Source organism: Cupressus sempervirens, chromosome 3, assembly GCF_028749045.1.
Source record: "Cupressus sempervirens isolate cs-2001-9-10 chromosome 3, ASM2874904v1, whole genome shotgun sequence".
NCBI classification, from domain to species: domain Eukaryota; kingdom Viridiplantae; phylum Streptophyta; class Pinopsida; order Cupressales; family Cupressaceae; genus Cupressus; species Cupressus sempervirens.
The window spans coordinates 846781365-846797232 of record NC_143120.1 but is presented as its reverse complement, the minus strand read 5'-3'; positions in this window follow the sequence as shown (position 1 = coordinate 846797232).

Below are 15868 nucleotides of genomic sequence, written 5' to 3'. Positions count from 1 at the left end.
TTGGTCTGACTTTTTGTGTAGTAGAAGTTTTCTGTTAAATCATAGAAAAGTCAAATGTTCTATTCCTAAGTGAAGCATAGGGTTTTGGATAATCCATCCATAAGAAATAATCATCATGTAAACCCTATATCATCTCTATTCATAAATTGTCGGGCGCAAAATTTTGAATTTTCAAAAGAGACGAATATGTTGTCATATTCCTTTTCCTTTCTCCCGGGTTACCTTTCTTCCTATTTCTCCCATCCGTCAGATCTGACTAGATCTACCATTGTCGTTACCTCGCTATGACAAGTTGAACGCTTATTAAGTATGGCGAGGTAATGACTGTTGAGTATTTTAAGAGGTGGGACCGTAAAGTGAAGATACGGCGATCAGAGATTTGCTTATTAAATGTTTTATTGTGCAAGTACACTTTGCAAGTTACCGTCCAAAAAGGATAGGGACCCACTAGAATATCTGACATCAGAGCTAGAATGATGGTTTTTCTGGACATTCCCCTACCTCACTATAGAAAAAATCAGGCACTTCACCGTTAGCGAAGTAGCGAGGCCACGTGAAAATCTGAAGATGATGACATTGCATCTTGCTTGTATCATAATTACACCAGGTGGCATGACTAGTCATAAATACCATTGTCAAAATCAATTTTAATTGACAGAAGTGATTACTGGGTAACCCTTGCATTTTCTGACACAAAATCCTTTTAAGTGCCAGAGCTCGCTACCTCGCTATCGAAAAATTTAGGTGCTTCACCGTTAGCGAGTTAGCAAGGCCCCGTAAAATGGTAAAAGATCGGCAAGATTTTTGGTGACGTGGAATGATAAATGACTATGGTAAATTTTGACATGTGCCAACTATGCAGAGATTCTATTCTCATTAATGTCTATCTAATTGAATGTACAAAAAATCCTAAATGTCAGCTTGAAGTGGATCAATGGAGCTCGCTACCTCGCTATGAAAAGTTGCATGCTAGTTAAGCCATGCGACATAGAAAATATAAGTCAGGAGATCCTGTGCTTTTTCCTCACCTTTGATTTGGTAAGTGATCAATGGCTTTCGTCTCCTCGCTATGAAGAGTTGCAAGGGAGATAATTATAGCGACATAGCGAGTTGGGCCTGCGGCCTTCCTTCTTAAGAAGCCCTGTAGCATATCTTTCGATCATTTTCGAATTAGATCAATGATTGTCGCTGCTTCCCTATGGCAAGGTGCTTGTTTTTTAAGCATAACGAAGTAGAAATATGTTGACACGTGTTCTCAGTCGTCAGTGGGTCCAAATATAAATGCCATCAAAGAAAGAATTCTGTACGTGGCAAGTTCTCATTGGGTAAAATAACTGACATGGCAAATACAACTCCTAGTTGTTCCCTCTACACCACATGATCGTAGGATCTTTGAAGATCGACGATGCAGTTTTAAATGAAAAATGTAGTGCCACTCTCTGTATTAATTAGATAAGAAAGCTTTGTTTGTGAGGAAAAATAGAGTATAATACAGAGAGATTTCATCAATTTCATCTCACGCGAGCAAAGATTTGGAGCCATTCTTGTGCAGAAGCCATTACTGAAAGAAAAGTGTCCCAAGGTCTGATAAAAATTGTCAAGTTGTCTGTTTGTGAAAAATTTGTAGGAATACAGAGGAAAATAGAGACAGAATTCAAGTAAGTAATACTACCATAATCTTCGTAAGCTTTTAAGTTCTAAACAGATAGCCCAAGATGCCTCCGAAGAAGGGATTTTCAGGTGCAATAAACTACTTGGATAGAAATGTCCATGATGATTTTCTTGAGTTGCTTCCTGAGTCTACTATAGAAACAGTGCAAGTTAAGAGGTTAACCTCATTAAACCCTAGGCTAACGATAGCTGATGGATTGTATGATAAGGGTAATTGGGTTCAAGATGCTCAAACTTCTCAAACTGGTTTGAGTTTATTCAAAAAATGGTTTGCAGAAAGGAAGTTATATGCCCCTCATGCCAATATATGAAATTTTTATCTTGGAAAGCTTGTTGTCCCTAGTGTGTTTAGGGATTTTGACCTGCTCGAAGCTATAGCAAAAAACTATGACCAAGCCACTAAGGTAGTGAGAAGAATGGATGGTGAGGCTTTAGTTACCATCAGTCCCAAGGAGATTAGGAAGGTTTTCAGTCTGGGACCTCTCACTATGTATCATGTGCCCATTAATTTGATAGAGTTAGAAAAAGAATATATGTCCAAAAGGGATGTAGTTAGACAAGGTGCACTAAAATCCCACATAGGCTGGATTGGAGGCCTCCCAACCATAACATCGTCTTCTAAAGAACCATTCAAGAAATCATGCTTTAATGCCAGGGTAGTAGAGATATATAGGACACTGTGCAGAGTCTTCAGAGAGGGCAAAGAAGATTTTATTCCAGTGAGCTTCATGTATATGATCACCCAAATCTCCTCTTTTCGTGTGGAAATAATTTTTGATTTTGCATCTTACTTGGCTAATGAGATTCACCAGGGATTGGTGGGGATTGCAAAGGGCAAGGTGGAGAAGGTTTAGGGTCAGTACTCCCTATTGATGCATATGTTTCTTTTTAAAGGGGCCACTTATTTTGGTAAAGAAATGGTTTTAAATAGGGAACAAGAGGGGGAGGCCTCCAAACTAAGATGCCTCATATTGAGTGATAATCCAAGAATTCCTAAGGCACTAATGCATCTTGTTAGGCCTATGGACAAACCCCATAGTCTAAAAGTTTTAGATAATTGGGGAGATATTATCCCATATTCAGTCTCAACTGTCATTAGGGTCTATGGATTCAAAGGAACACCCCATGTAATACCCTATCAAGTACCTTTAAAGGTAGGGATAGCTGAATTTTTGTGGCAGTTGGGAGGAGTGGAGGAGGCCTTTTTGCACAAAAGGGGAAAAGGATCAATTTTTCATACTTGCACTATAGCCCACCAATTTGTGATAACTAAAGAAGGGTGGATCTTTCTCCACAAAATTTTGGATCAATATAAGATGGCAGTGTCTCATGCTCATTTTTGTGATACAGAAGGTTTCTTTAACTCTACTCTTAGACTTAGAATCAAGCTTCGTCCAGTTTAGCATGAATTCTATTTTCCTGAAGATATAATAAGAAATGAATATTCTCTCCATGAGCAAGAAATAAAGAAAGAAAAATGGAGAGTCTATTCAAAAGTTTTGGAGTTTATTAATTGTTTTGACAAAGATTACAGTCCTCTTAGTAATGCTGCAACCAATGCAGATAAGATAAATAAGCTCATGAGTACTTTCTCTGAGATAATGGAAGTAATGAATGAGAAGAAATAGCATTTTATTGATTCTTTTTCGTATAAAGCCAGAGAGGTTATGAGAAAATTGGGTTTCACCCCCAACATTGAAATGGGTCCACTGGTGGTACGAAAGAAGATAGGATATACTATTGTTTGGCAGCAGATGCCCATTGTACACGAAGATAAACAAGTAGTTGAATCTACCAGTACTGTCCTGGAAGAAAGGCCCCCTGAACATTCTCCGAAAAGAAGAAAAATAATAAGGGAAGAAGAATCCCCTGATGAAGGTTACTCACCTTCTCAAACTCCAATGAGAATTGAAGAAGAGTAGCTCACCAATGAGCAATTTGAACAAATGGGGTCACAAGGAGAAATTTTTGTTACACAAGCAGAAATTAATGAAGGGAACCCCCAGGAACCTCTTGTGCCAAGTTTTGAATTAACTATAGCAAATTTCAGAGGAAGGGAATTGGACCCTATTTTGGAACAAGCCAGTCAGCATTTTTTGTCTTATAATAGTTTTGTAAGATCTAGGGCTTTCCATCAGTTTGCTTGGAGGGTAAACATGCACATTTTTGAGCAAAGGTGTAAGAATATGAAAACAGAGCATCCAAAAATGGATGAGGATTCCATTCAAAATAAAATAAAGGAACAAATGATGCAAGAGTTCCAGAATATAACCCCTAATGAGGGTAGACAGGTGGTAAAAAATGCAAATATTTTATTATTGCCCAATTGGGATATTGCTGATGCATTAATTTTTAATTCTGTATCAAATAATTTAAGACTACAGGATCCAAATAAAGAGGAATTCTTGGATACAGCATTCAGAAATGATCAAGCTGCCCTTGTTATGTGGTCCCTAAGAAGAGGATCCAGGACTACTTCATCACAGCCTGATGATTCAGGACTAACAGGGAGTATCATTGTAAGGAGAGTTGCTGATACTTCAAATGTATAGGCAACCCACATGAATGTAGATTATTCTAAATTTTCCTTGGCTACTGCAGAAAGAGAAGAGAAGGAAATGATTGATATGCATATTAAATATGAAATAGTGGTGGATGCTTATAATCAAGAGGTAAAAAGGAGAATTGAGCTGGAAAACAAGGTATCTCAATTGGAGAAGATATTTGGAAAAAGGAAAGTGGGAGAATCCAGTACACTGAGAATTGCATATCCGCCACAGTCATCTGTTGGATTAAACCCTATCATTGAAATACCTGACACCCCTAAAAGACCCCAATTCTATACTGCAGAGGAATTTGAAGCAGAAAAAAATAAATTACATGAGTGGCAGATAGAATTTAGAAATCAGCAGGAAGAAAAATGGAAGCAGGGTGTGACATATTTGAGGGATAAAATAAAATGGTCAACTTTTTATGATCAGTTGACAAGGATTGTAACTCTCATGGATGAGTTGAATAAAGAACAGGATGGACTAAATTCTCTTGCACAGAAATGATAACAGAGAAATAATGATATTACAATTATATGTCTATCTGCAGTCCAAATGCCTTATCATCAACTTGAAAAGATTTTTGATTTATTGAATAAGTTAGAAAATTTTGAGAATGAAAGAGATTCTTTACAAAGAATATTGATACTTTGTTTTTAAAAATATCTTGCTGAAAAATTCACCCTATTTCCTTGTGCTTTACAATCTGTTGATATAGTAAAGGAAAAAGAAAAATGGAAAAAGGAAATGGATGAATTATTCGATAACAGAATAATAAACATCATCAATGAGACTGGCCATTGGTTTTGGGCAAAGACAAACGAGGAGCTGGTAAAAGTACAATTGTATTATACTGCTATGAGAAAAGAATTTGATGATTTAGAGGAAAATGCAAATTCTTTAATAAAGATATAAAGAGAAACTCTAAGTTTTGATTGGCTAGATGATGATACTTTTAATAAGTGGAAAAATCAGTTTAGTGAATAGATGTCAGGAGACAATGAGGAAGAATATGCAAAAGTAATAGTTACCCTTGTAATCAACAATGATGACATGCAAAATCCCCAGGTTAAAGTGAGTTTGCAGGTAACAGAAGATGATACATCACTTACAGATCTCATGGATATGTACTCCGAAAGTGAAGAATGACTGCAAGGTCAGATCGTGCTCTTGTCTCAACAATTCAGAAGCATAACAAAAAGGGACCCGCCAAGAAATGTTGTTAATCTTTCTGTTATTTTATTTTTGTCTTTCTTTTGAAAGGACACCTGTCACCTTCTTTAGCCTGAAGCTTGTTGCATCTCACACTATTTAAGTGAGATCCCAAAGCTAAAGAATGGTCTGAATTCTGTTTTTACTAAGTATTGTGCCTAGTCCTATTTTTTGTCCAAACATTTGGAAAGAAAGTTTGTAGTATACTTTTCTGTCAAAATTTGTTAGAATACATGAATGAAGAAAGAACTGTGCTTCTTTTCTGAAGGTCTTTCTGGGTCTATTGTAAAGGATATACCATTTTCAAAGGAAATGAATACAAATTATGAACTGTCCCCATATCAGTTCTTTCTGAATTTTTTCTCCTTTTAAATACTTAGCTACCTTGATATTGTGTGAGTAAAAGCTTATGCAATTGATTGCAATCTAGTAGGGTTGTACATCCATTTGTTACTGCTGTTAATTCAATGGATTAAATAAGGGCTCTGATGAATGTGATGAGATTGCTTAGGTATTGAAAAGGATTTTTGAATGATAAATTCTGATAAGAATTGCTGATAAGAATATTTTACAAAGCAACAAATTAGATCTAAGAATTTACTATAGACTCTGAACCCTAATGGATTAGGCACTGATCGAAAGTATTTCAGCCAAAAGAGAAGTATATTATGACTGGTTTTTTCAAAATACATCATAAAATCAAAATTTACTTTTATTTCTTGTAAGATATTCAATGTTGGCTAGCACTTGCCTGCATGGAATGTTTTAGCTTCATTTAGCCATTGCTGTTGAAAACATCTACAGATCTATAGAAGATTTCTTGGCCATATCTATTCAAGGGATGTGTTTACTAATTTGGTAAGAGTTATGTATATGTTTGATGATTTAGAAATGAGAATCAAAATGAAACTAAGAATAATTCTCATACAATTGTTTCATTTTTGAACCATCCCCGGGTACATCCGCCCTGGTTTTTACAGAGCCAAAAGAGTAGAAAACCATCTAAGGTTTTGTTGAAGTTGAGTCCTAGTACTTTACCTATGCAACTGACAATGAGAATTTGCTATTCTTTAGGTTGTGTATGTACTGATATCTAGGTATTAAGCCTTTTTTTCCTTAGTAGTTTTAGCACTATTTTAACATCTAAAAAAACACCAACAAAATGGCGACTCTACTGGGGACTATCTAACACATCTATAAAAAGTACTGCAGTTGTCTTTAGTCTTACTGTGTATGTGCGTGTCGTGTGATCTTTGTTTTTCCTGTGGCTATAAGGGAATCTTTTAGTGTCAAACCTTGAGGATTTAAAGAAGATAGAACCCAAGTACCATTGCTACACACTGACGCATCCAGTTTATCCAAGTGTCTTATCTAACAAGAAAGAATTGCAGTCTTACAACATCAGTGATTGGTCTGTCTGTGCCGTATTTTTTGTTCCTACTTGTGTTTTTTTTCTTTCTGTTGGTAAAAGTGTTATTATATTTTTTTTCGAAAGAGGGTGGCGACTCAGTCTAGGTTTTGAAGCTAGTGCTTATTGTAACAAAAGAAGAATATGGCTGACAAGAGAAAAAACACAAGGGCTTACATGAGAGCCAATCCCAATGTATCAATGTATAATGATCTACCCCAAGGTGGTAGGAAGAACCAAAATAAGAAAAGGATAGATCCAAATCCTACTTGGAAGCCTAGAGGTAATGCCTCTGTAAATTCCCATTATCAACCAATAATAGGAAGAGAGTCATCTTCGCTTAGCTCTGAATCCGAAACTACAAGACTCTTAGGAGGTATTTTTAGTACCCCATTACTAGATGAGAGAGTTTTTCAAGACAAGGACGTATCTACTATGGGAATTGCTTCATTAAGACCAGAGCCTATAGCAGATATAAATTGTAGGCTAGGATTTAGGAGTTCATATGATAATCCTTTTAATCCCAGAGTAGCCTCTTATATGGAACCAAACCTTATAGATCTAGATGACCCTGTTGATTCTGAGGCAACCTCTGCAGACTCTAAAGAAGTGCAATCTAAAATAGGATTTTTGAAGAAATGGATTGCTGAGGAAGAAGCTAAATGCATTCATCTTGAAAAGGAGAGGGAGCGAGCCACTTTGGATGCAATAATAGAAAGAGATACTCTACTAAGAAGGATGGCTACTTTGAAAGAGAAAAATAAAAAATTAGAAGAGAATACCACAACTCTCCATAAGGATGTCTTTGGAGATGTTGATAATCTAAGAGCTAAAGTTAAACAATAGGAGAAACGCCTAAATCAAAGGCAAGAACCAATTATTGCTCAAGTTCAAGCTTATAAATCCATTCAAGTTGATCCGGTAGAGCCCACTGGAATAGTTTCAGATAAAGGGAAAGGCAAGGCTATAGGAATCCAAATAAATGAGCCTCAAGCTATACCGAGCAAACCTATACAACCCTCCATATCTAAATTAGAACTAGATCTAGAGAAGGCTTGAAAAGAGAGGGAAGACCTTGCAAAAGAACTTGAGAAGGTTGAGAATGAAGCTTAGGCTGCAGAAACTAGAAGGAAAATCCAATTCATAAAGTCTAATTTTGCATTGAATTCATGGCCTAGTTTGTCTATCCCACCTACAAATCTTGCACCAGTTAGTGGTCCCATAATCCCGACTTAGAAAGTACCCCAATCTGCTCCTACCTCATCTTCCAATATTCGCACTCAAGTCCCATTTGTCCCACCACAGCTGTCCCAAGCTGCTCCCCTGAGTCAAGCTAATATAGGTAGTACTTCTAATGTGCCTAGTTTCCAGAAGAAACCTATATACCTCGAAAAATATAGACAAATATCATTTGCTAGTATTCCTGGTGCCCCCCATCCCATATCTTTTGATTTAAGGGATAAAGTGGTTAAGTTTTCTGGAAATAATGTTGTTACTGGTGAAGAACATTTGAGGATTTTCATTGACATGCTGAATGATTATGAAGTTGAACATGAGGACATGGTGATGAAATTATTTCTGCATTCACTAATAGAGGATGCAAGGGATTGGTTTAGGAGGTTGCCTGATGATAGTATTACTTCATGGAGTGACTTGGAGAAATTGTTCAAAGAGCAATATGGGGACAATACTAATGCAGGATTCATGTTGAATGAGTTCAACAATATCAAGAAGAATCCAAATGAATCCACATTTGATTTCAATGTGAGATTTGAAAAGGGGATGTACAAAATTTTTCAGTTTATGAGGTTAAATGAAGACGTCTGTCTCACAACCTATTTCAATTCTTTTGACAGCAAAATGGCCTATCAACTGAGAGATAAGGATCCTAAAACTTTAATAGATGCCTATAGAGTTGCAGTAAATATAGAAAATAATAGAAAGGCATCTGGAAAACTAGGAAGGAGGGATGATCCTAAGCTTTTTAATCCTAAGAATAATAATAAAAGGGAGGGTGACAAAACTCCCATAGGAAAAAAGCTTGAAGAACCTACTATAGGCCAAGTTTTAGAAATGCTCAAGAAGATGAATCCCACTATTTTCAATAAGCCAAATGTTGCTGAGAGAGCCCCTGTGAATAACAACAATTTCAATAGACAGCTTAGGATGCAAAATTACCCTTACACCACTTAGTGGAAAGATGGTAAACCAGTTCCCAACCAGACCCAAAATATGAAAGATAAGGGTACTCCAGACCCCCTGCAAAGGAACACTGTAAATATGAATGATGATGTACCATGGTGCATTATATGCCAATCACCTCATTCTACTAATTATTGTTCTGTTGCCCAGTCATTCACCCAAGCTCAAGGAGTGCAAGCAGAAGAAGAAACTAAAGAGAAAAACCATGATGATATAAGCTGCAATATGGTGAACACATGTGATGATTTGATAGATTTTGATTAAGAAGAACCTGAGAATGATGTTACTAGCCATAGAATTGCTTACCAGTTACATCATCAGCAAATATTTTCAGATGATGAAGAGAATGATACAGATAAGGTATGCAATACATTTTCTGACATAGGTCTCACAAATTTAAGAATCCCATCCAAGGAGGAAATTGATAGAATTACAGCCGAAATGATTTCACAAGTCCATAGTAATTATAATTTGTGAAATAGAGCAATAAATAATGATGCAGGAAGGCCATCTAGTGTGTTCATCAAAGAGACCACTCATAAGATAAATGATCAACACAAGAAACTCAGTATAGATGTGCCTAAGATCAAGGAGAACAAGGGTCAGAAATGGGAACCAAAGAAGAAGGTTCAATTTTAGATAGGTGAAGCAACAAAAATAGTAGTGCAACCAGAGAAATCAAAACCGGATGTTGTCAAGCAAAAAGTGGTGCTTAGTACTCAAAAGACTTCGATTCTAGGTACTATTGTAAAACCTGCTATGGTTGAACCTGTTGATATGATTTCCATGTTATCCCAAATTACTATAAAAGTGCCCTTGTCTGAGCTTTTTAGAATTGAAGAGCATAAGAATAAGGCTTTGTCATGGTTGGGTGGAATAGAAAACAACAATATTATTGATGATCAAGCTGTAGCCCAACAAACCCCATTAATAATAGAGGATAGTGGTATTATATCCCAGATTCCTCAGATGTTTTTAGATGATTCATCAGTTGCGTTCATAGAAGATATTGATCCTTTTTCCCTTAGTCTAATCATAAAAGGGAAAACCTTAAAAAATTGTATGATAGACTCTAGAGCTTCTAACACTATAATGCCTTTCAAAGTAATGGAAGCCCTAGGATTGAAGGTGGATGCTAAGCAAGGCAGATGCCGAGGGATGGATGCTAGAGAGGTTTCAGTAATAGGTACTATAAATGCCTTACAATTCAAACTGGCTGCATTTCCTGAGGTAGAATTAACAATGTCTGTCCTTGTGGTAGATATACCTCCACACTACGGGATGCTACTTTCCAGAAAATGGAGTGCTGCCATGGGGGGGAGCCTATAATGTGACCTTACTTATGCCACCTTCCATATAGGGGACAAAGTTGTCAGGGTAAATAGGGAACCAAGGGTTAACCACATCTTAGGTGAAGAAATTGACAAAGATACCACTTGTTTCCTAGAAACTGGGATTAATGTTTTCAGGGCTGAATTAATTATTCAGGAAGTGGAAAACTTGCCTGCTATCATTGAAAATGAGGTTGAATGTTGCATGAATTCACCAAAATTATGGACAATGTTCTTTGATGGGGCTAGTTCTAAAGAGGGTGCAGGGGCAGGTGTAGTCTTTGTGTCCCTGAAAATAACACTTTCAGGTATTCATTCACCTTGAAGTTTGCCTGCACTAATAACATCGCTAAATATGAAGCATTGCTGCTAGGACTCAAAGTGGCCACGCACCACAAAATTAAGAAATTGTGTGTCATAGGGGATTCTGAACTGATCATCTCTCAGATCAAAGGAACCTACTCCTCAAAAAATAGGAGATTAAAACAATATAGAAATGCAGTCTGGGATCAAATAGAATTCTTTGATGCATTTGGGATCTCATGGAGAGATAGGACCTAGAATAAGATGGTTGATCTTCTGGCAAATGTAGCCATCAAACCAAAAGAAATATCATTTGCAGGAATCTCCCAGATTGAGGTCCAAAATAGACCTTCTATACCTGACAACATTGAAAATTGGCAGGTGTTTGAAGATGACAAAGATATTACAAATTTTTTACTAAATGAAGACAAGTACCATGGTCAGGAGATGGACTGCAATGGACTGATTGAAACCATAAATGGGAAAGAAACCATTTTCGGTCAAGAAATAATACAATTAAAAACAAATAACATGCCGAAGGGGTTGGTAGTCTTGGAAAATATTTTTGATAGCCAAGACAGACTAAAATCAGGAGTAAATGACCCCAAACCCCAGGAGCTAGAAGAAATAAATTTGGGTAGGAATGAAGTTCCTAAAAGGGTTTACATTGGCCAAGGTTTGCCTCTTGAAATTAGAAAAGCATTGATTAACCTACTTAGAAAGTACAGGCATGTTTTTGCTTGTTCATATAATGACCTTAAGCTTTATAGGGAGGATCTTTTCCAGCATGTCATACCATTGAAGGAAAATGTAAGACCTTTTAGGAAAAAATAGAGGCCAATCAATCCTACCCTTGCCCTAAAAATGTAGGAAGAACTGACAAAACTGAGAGATGGTGGAATAATCAAACCAATTAGGCATTCCACTTGGGTTTCAAACCTGGTTCCTATGAGAAAAAAGAATGGAGATATTAGGCTTTGTGTTGATTTTAGAAATCTAAACATTGCATCTCTAAAAGATAATTATGGCTTACCTAATATGGAAGCCATGTTACAACAAGTGACCGGCTCTGAATTGATGTCAATGATGGATGGCTTTTCTGGATATAATCAAGTTCTGGTAAAAGAAAGTGAATAGTTCAAAACAGCCTTCACAACCCCTTGGGGAACATATGTGTATGTGAGGATGCCTATTGGCTTGATTAATGCAGGAGCTACTTTCCAAAGAGCCATGGATGTAGCATTTCATGAGTATATTGACAAATTTATGGTTGTGTACCAGGATGATCTTATAGCATACTCTAACAAGGCTGAAGATCACTGCAAACACTTGGAATTTTTTTTTATAAAAGCCCTCAAATATGTGGTATCTTTAAACCCAAAGAAATGCTCATTTGGGGTCACAGAAGGAAAGTTATTAGGACACATAGTGTCTAAGGATGGGGTAAAAATAGACCCAGAAAGGGTAATAGCTATTGATAAAATCCCCAAACCTAAAAATGTGAAAGGTATATAGTCCTTTTTTGGCCAGGTTAATTTTCTGAGGAGGTTTGTTACCAATTTTGCTGAAATTAGTAGACCCATTTCAAAAATGCTCAAGAAAGGAGCTGTCATAGATTGGAATGGTGAACCTTCACAGGCATTCCAGGATATAAAAACTGCAATAAAGAATGCTCCAGTGTTGAGGACCCCAGATTATGCAAAACCCATGCATATTTTTTCTTTTGCATCATTCCATACTATAGCTACAGTTTTATTACAGAAAAATCAAGAAGGATATAAGCAGCCTATTGCCTTTTTCAGCAAATCCCTGCAGCATGCTGAGCTGAAGTATGAAATAAATGAAAAACAAGCATATGCTTTGGTAAAGGCTGTAAAAGTATTCAGAAGTTATTTGGTAGGTGCTACTATTATTACTTTTGTACCTAGTGCTGCAGTTAAGGATATATTCTCTCAGCAGGAAGTGTCAGGAAGGAGATGTAGATGGATCAATAGAATCCAAGAATTTAACATTGATATGCAGATAACTAAGTTAGTAAGAGGTCAAGGTTTGGCCAAACTCATGGCCGAAACTAACCTAGAAGCTAATCAGATAAACCTGGTAAATGATGATCTCAGAGCTGACTTCTGCGATATGGACCAGTGTGACTGGGACACCAATGTTATACATTACTTGCAACATATGGAAGTTCCTCCCCATCTGCTTGACAATGAAAAAAGGAATACTAAATTCCAAGCCATCAGGTATGTAATTGTTCAAAATAACTTATGGTGGAGAAACTTTGAGGGAGTTCTGTTGAAATGTGTTGACAAAGAAAGGGCAAAAGAGATTTTGAAAGAAATGCATGTTGGAGTATGTTGAGGACATTACATGGCCAAAACTACTACGCATAAGATAATGAGGGCTGGATTCTGGTGGCCTTCTTTTTTCAAAGATGCTCAAGTTATGGTTAAGAAATGTGATCCTTGTCAGAGGTTTGCTAGAAAGCTGAAATTCTCAAGAAATACTCCACTAAAGCCAGTTGAAACTCAAGCACCTTTTCAACAATGGGGTCTGGACTTCATAGGAGAAATTTTCCCCAAGTCTAGCATTGGCTATTCTTGGATTCTGGTTGCTACTGACTACTTTACAAAATGGGTAGAGGCTATCCCTACCAGAAATGCAACAAGTAAAGTGGTAAATAATTTCCTATTGAATAATATTATTTCTAGATTTGGATGTCCACAGAGAATTATCACAGATAATACTATGTGTTTTAGGTTTGAGGAGTTCATCAAGTTTTGTGATAAATATGAAATGACAAGATCATCATCTGCTCCATATCATCCACAAAGGAATGGACAAGCTGAGTCCACAAATAAAAGCCTGTTGAAAATCATTAAGAGAACCTTGGATGATAATAAAAGGGCATGGGATTCCAAGTTACAGTTGGCAATATGGGCTGATAGAGTAACTATAAAGAAGGCAATTGGGGTAGCTCCATTTGATTTAGTGTATGTAATTCAAGCTAGAATGCCCTAGAACAACTTGATGGGACTATACAATTACATCCAGTCATATGATGAAGATACTACTAATAAAATGAAAGAAAGAATGGATGAATTGGTAGGATTGACCGAAGCCAGAAGAGAAGCATCTCTGAAGAACCAAAAGTTGTAGTTGCAAGTCAAAACACTCTATGATAAAAGAACTGTAAACAAGAAATTTGAAAATGGAGACCTAGTCTTAATGTGGAATGCCAGAATTGAAGATAAAGGAAAACATGGCAAATTTGATCCCATTTGGTTAGGCCCATATCTCATTGAGAATGCTTGGGGTGAAGATTCTTACATAATCAAAGATATATTTGATAATATTCTTGAATTTCTAGTTCATGGACCATTCTTGAAGAGGTATTTTTCTTGAAAAAATACTTATTTTCTTCCATGAATAGTAGCTTTAGGGTTTCTTGTCGTCTTGTTTTCTGTAAATCCTTGTACATTCTGGGTCTTTTTTTTTGTGTGTTGCCTTGTGCTCTCTGAAGAAGTTGTCACCTTACCGGATGTGTTGTCTGCTCTCCCATAGATTCTAAATTCTTGCATAGACTCAAGTAGTCTATCATCCCCAGACAGAGCCACTGTTGGTCTGACTTTTTGTGTAGTAGAAGTTTTCTGTTAAATCATAGAAAAGTCAAATGTTCTATTCCTAAGTGAAGCATAGGGTTTTGGATAATCCATCCATAAGAAATAATCATCATGTAAACCCTATATCATCTCTATTCATAAATTGTCGGGCGTGAAATTTTGAATTTTCAAAAGAGACGAATATGCTGTCATATTCCTTTTCCTTTCTCCCGGGTTACCTTTCTTCCTATTTCTCCCAACCGTCAGATCCGACTAGATCTACCATTGTCGTTACCTCGCTATGAAAATTTGCATGCTTATTAAGTATGGTGAGGTAACAAGTGTTGAGTATTTTAAGAGGCGGGACCGTAAAGTGAAGATACTGCGATCGAAGATTTGCTTATTAAATGTTTTATTGTGCAGGTACACTTTGCAAGTTACCGTCCAAAAAGGATAGGGACCCACTAGAATATTTGGCATCAGAGCTGGAATGATGGTTTTTTTCGGACGTTCCGCTACCTCGCTATAGGAAAAATTAGGCACTTCGCCGTTAGCAAAGTAGCGAGGCCACGTGAAAATCTAAAGATGATGACATTGCATCTTGTTTGTATCATAATTACACCAGGTGGCATGACCAGTCATAAATACCATTGTCAGAATCAGTTTTAATTGACAGAAGTGATTACTAGGTAACCCTTGCATTTTTTGGCATGGAATCCTTTTAAGTGCTAGAGCTCGCTACCTCGCTATCGAAAAATTCAGGTGCTTCACCGTTAGTGAGTTAGCGAGGCCCTGTAAAATGGTAAAATATTGGCAAGATTTTTGGTGACGTGGAATGATAAATGACTATGGTAAATTTTGACATGTGTAAACTATGCAGAGATCTGATTCTCATTAATGCCTATCTGATTGAATGTACAAAAAATCTTGAACGTCAGCTTGAAGTGGATCAATGGAGCTCGCTACCTCACTATGACAAGTTGCATGCTTGTTAAGCCATGTGACATAGCAAATATAAGTCAAGAGATCCTGTGCTTTTTCCTCACCTTTGATTTGGTAAGTGATCAACGGCTGTCGTCTCCTCGCTATGAAGAGTTGCAAGGGAGATAATTATAGCGACATAGTGAGTTGGGCCTGCTGCCTTCCTTCTTAAGAAGCCCTGTAGCATATATTTCAATCATTTTCGGATCAGATCAACGATTGTCGCCGCTTCGCTATGGCAAGGTGCTCATTCTTTATGCATAACAAAGTAGCGATATGCTGACACGTGTTCTCAGTCGTCAGTGGGTCCAAATATAAATGCCATCAAAGAAAGAATTCTATACGTGGCAAGTTCTCATTGGGTAAAATAACTGACATGGCAAATATAACTCCTAGTTGTTTTCTCTGCACCACATGATCGTAGGATCTTTGAAGATCAATGACGGTGTTTTAAATGAAAAATGTAGTGCCACTCTCTATATTAAATAGACAAGAAAGCTTTGTCCGTGAGGAAAAACAGAGTATAAGACAGAGAGATTTCATTAGTTTCATCTCACACGAGCAAAGATTTGGAGCCATTCTTGTGCAGAAGCCATTACTAAAAGAAAA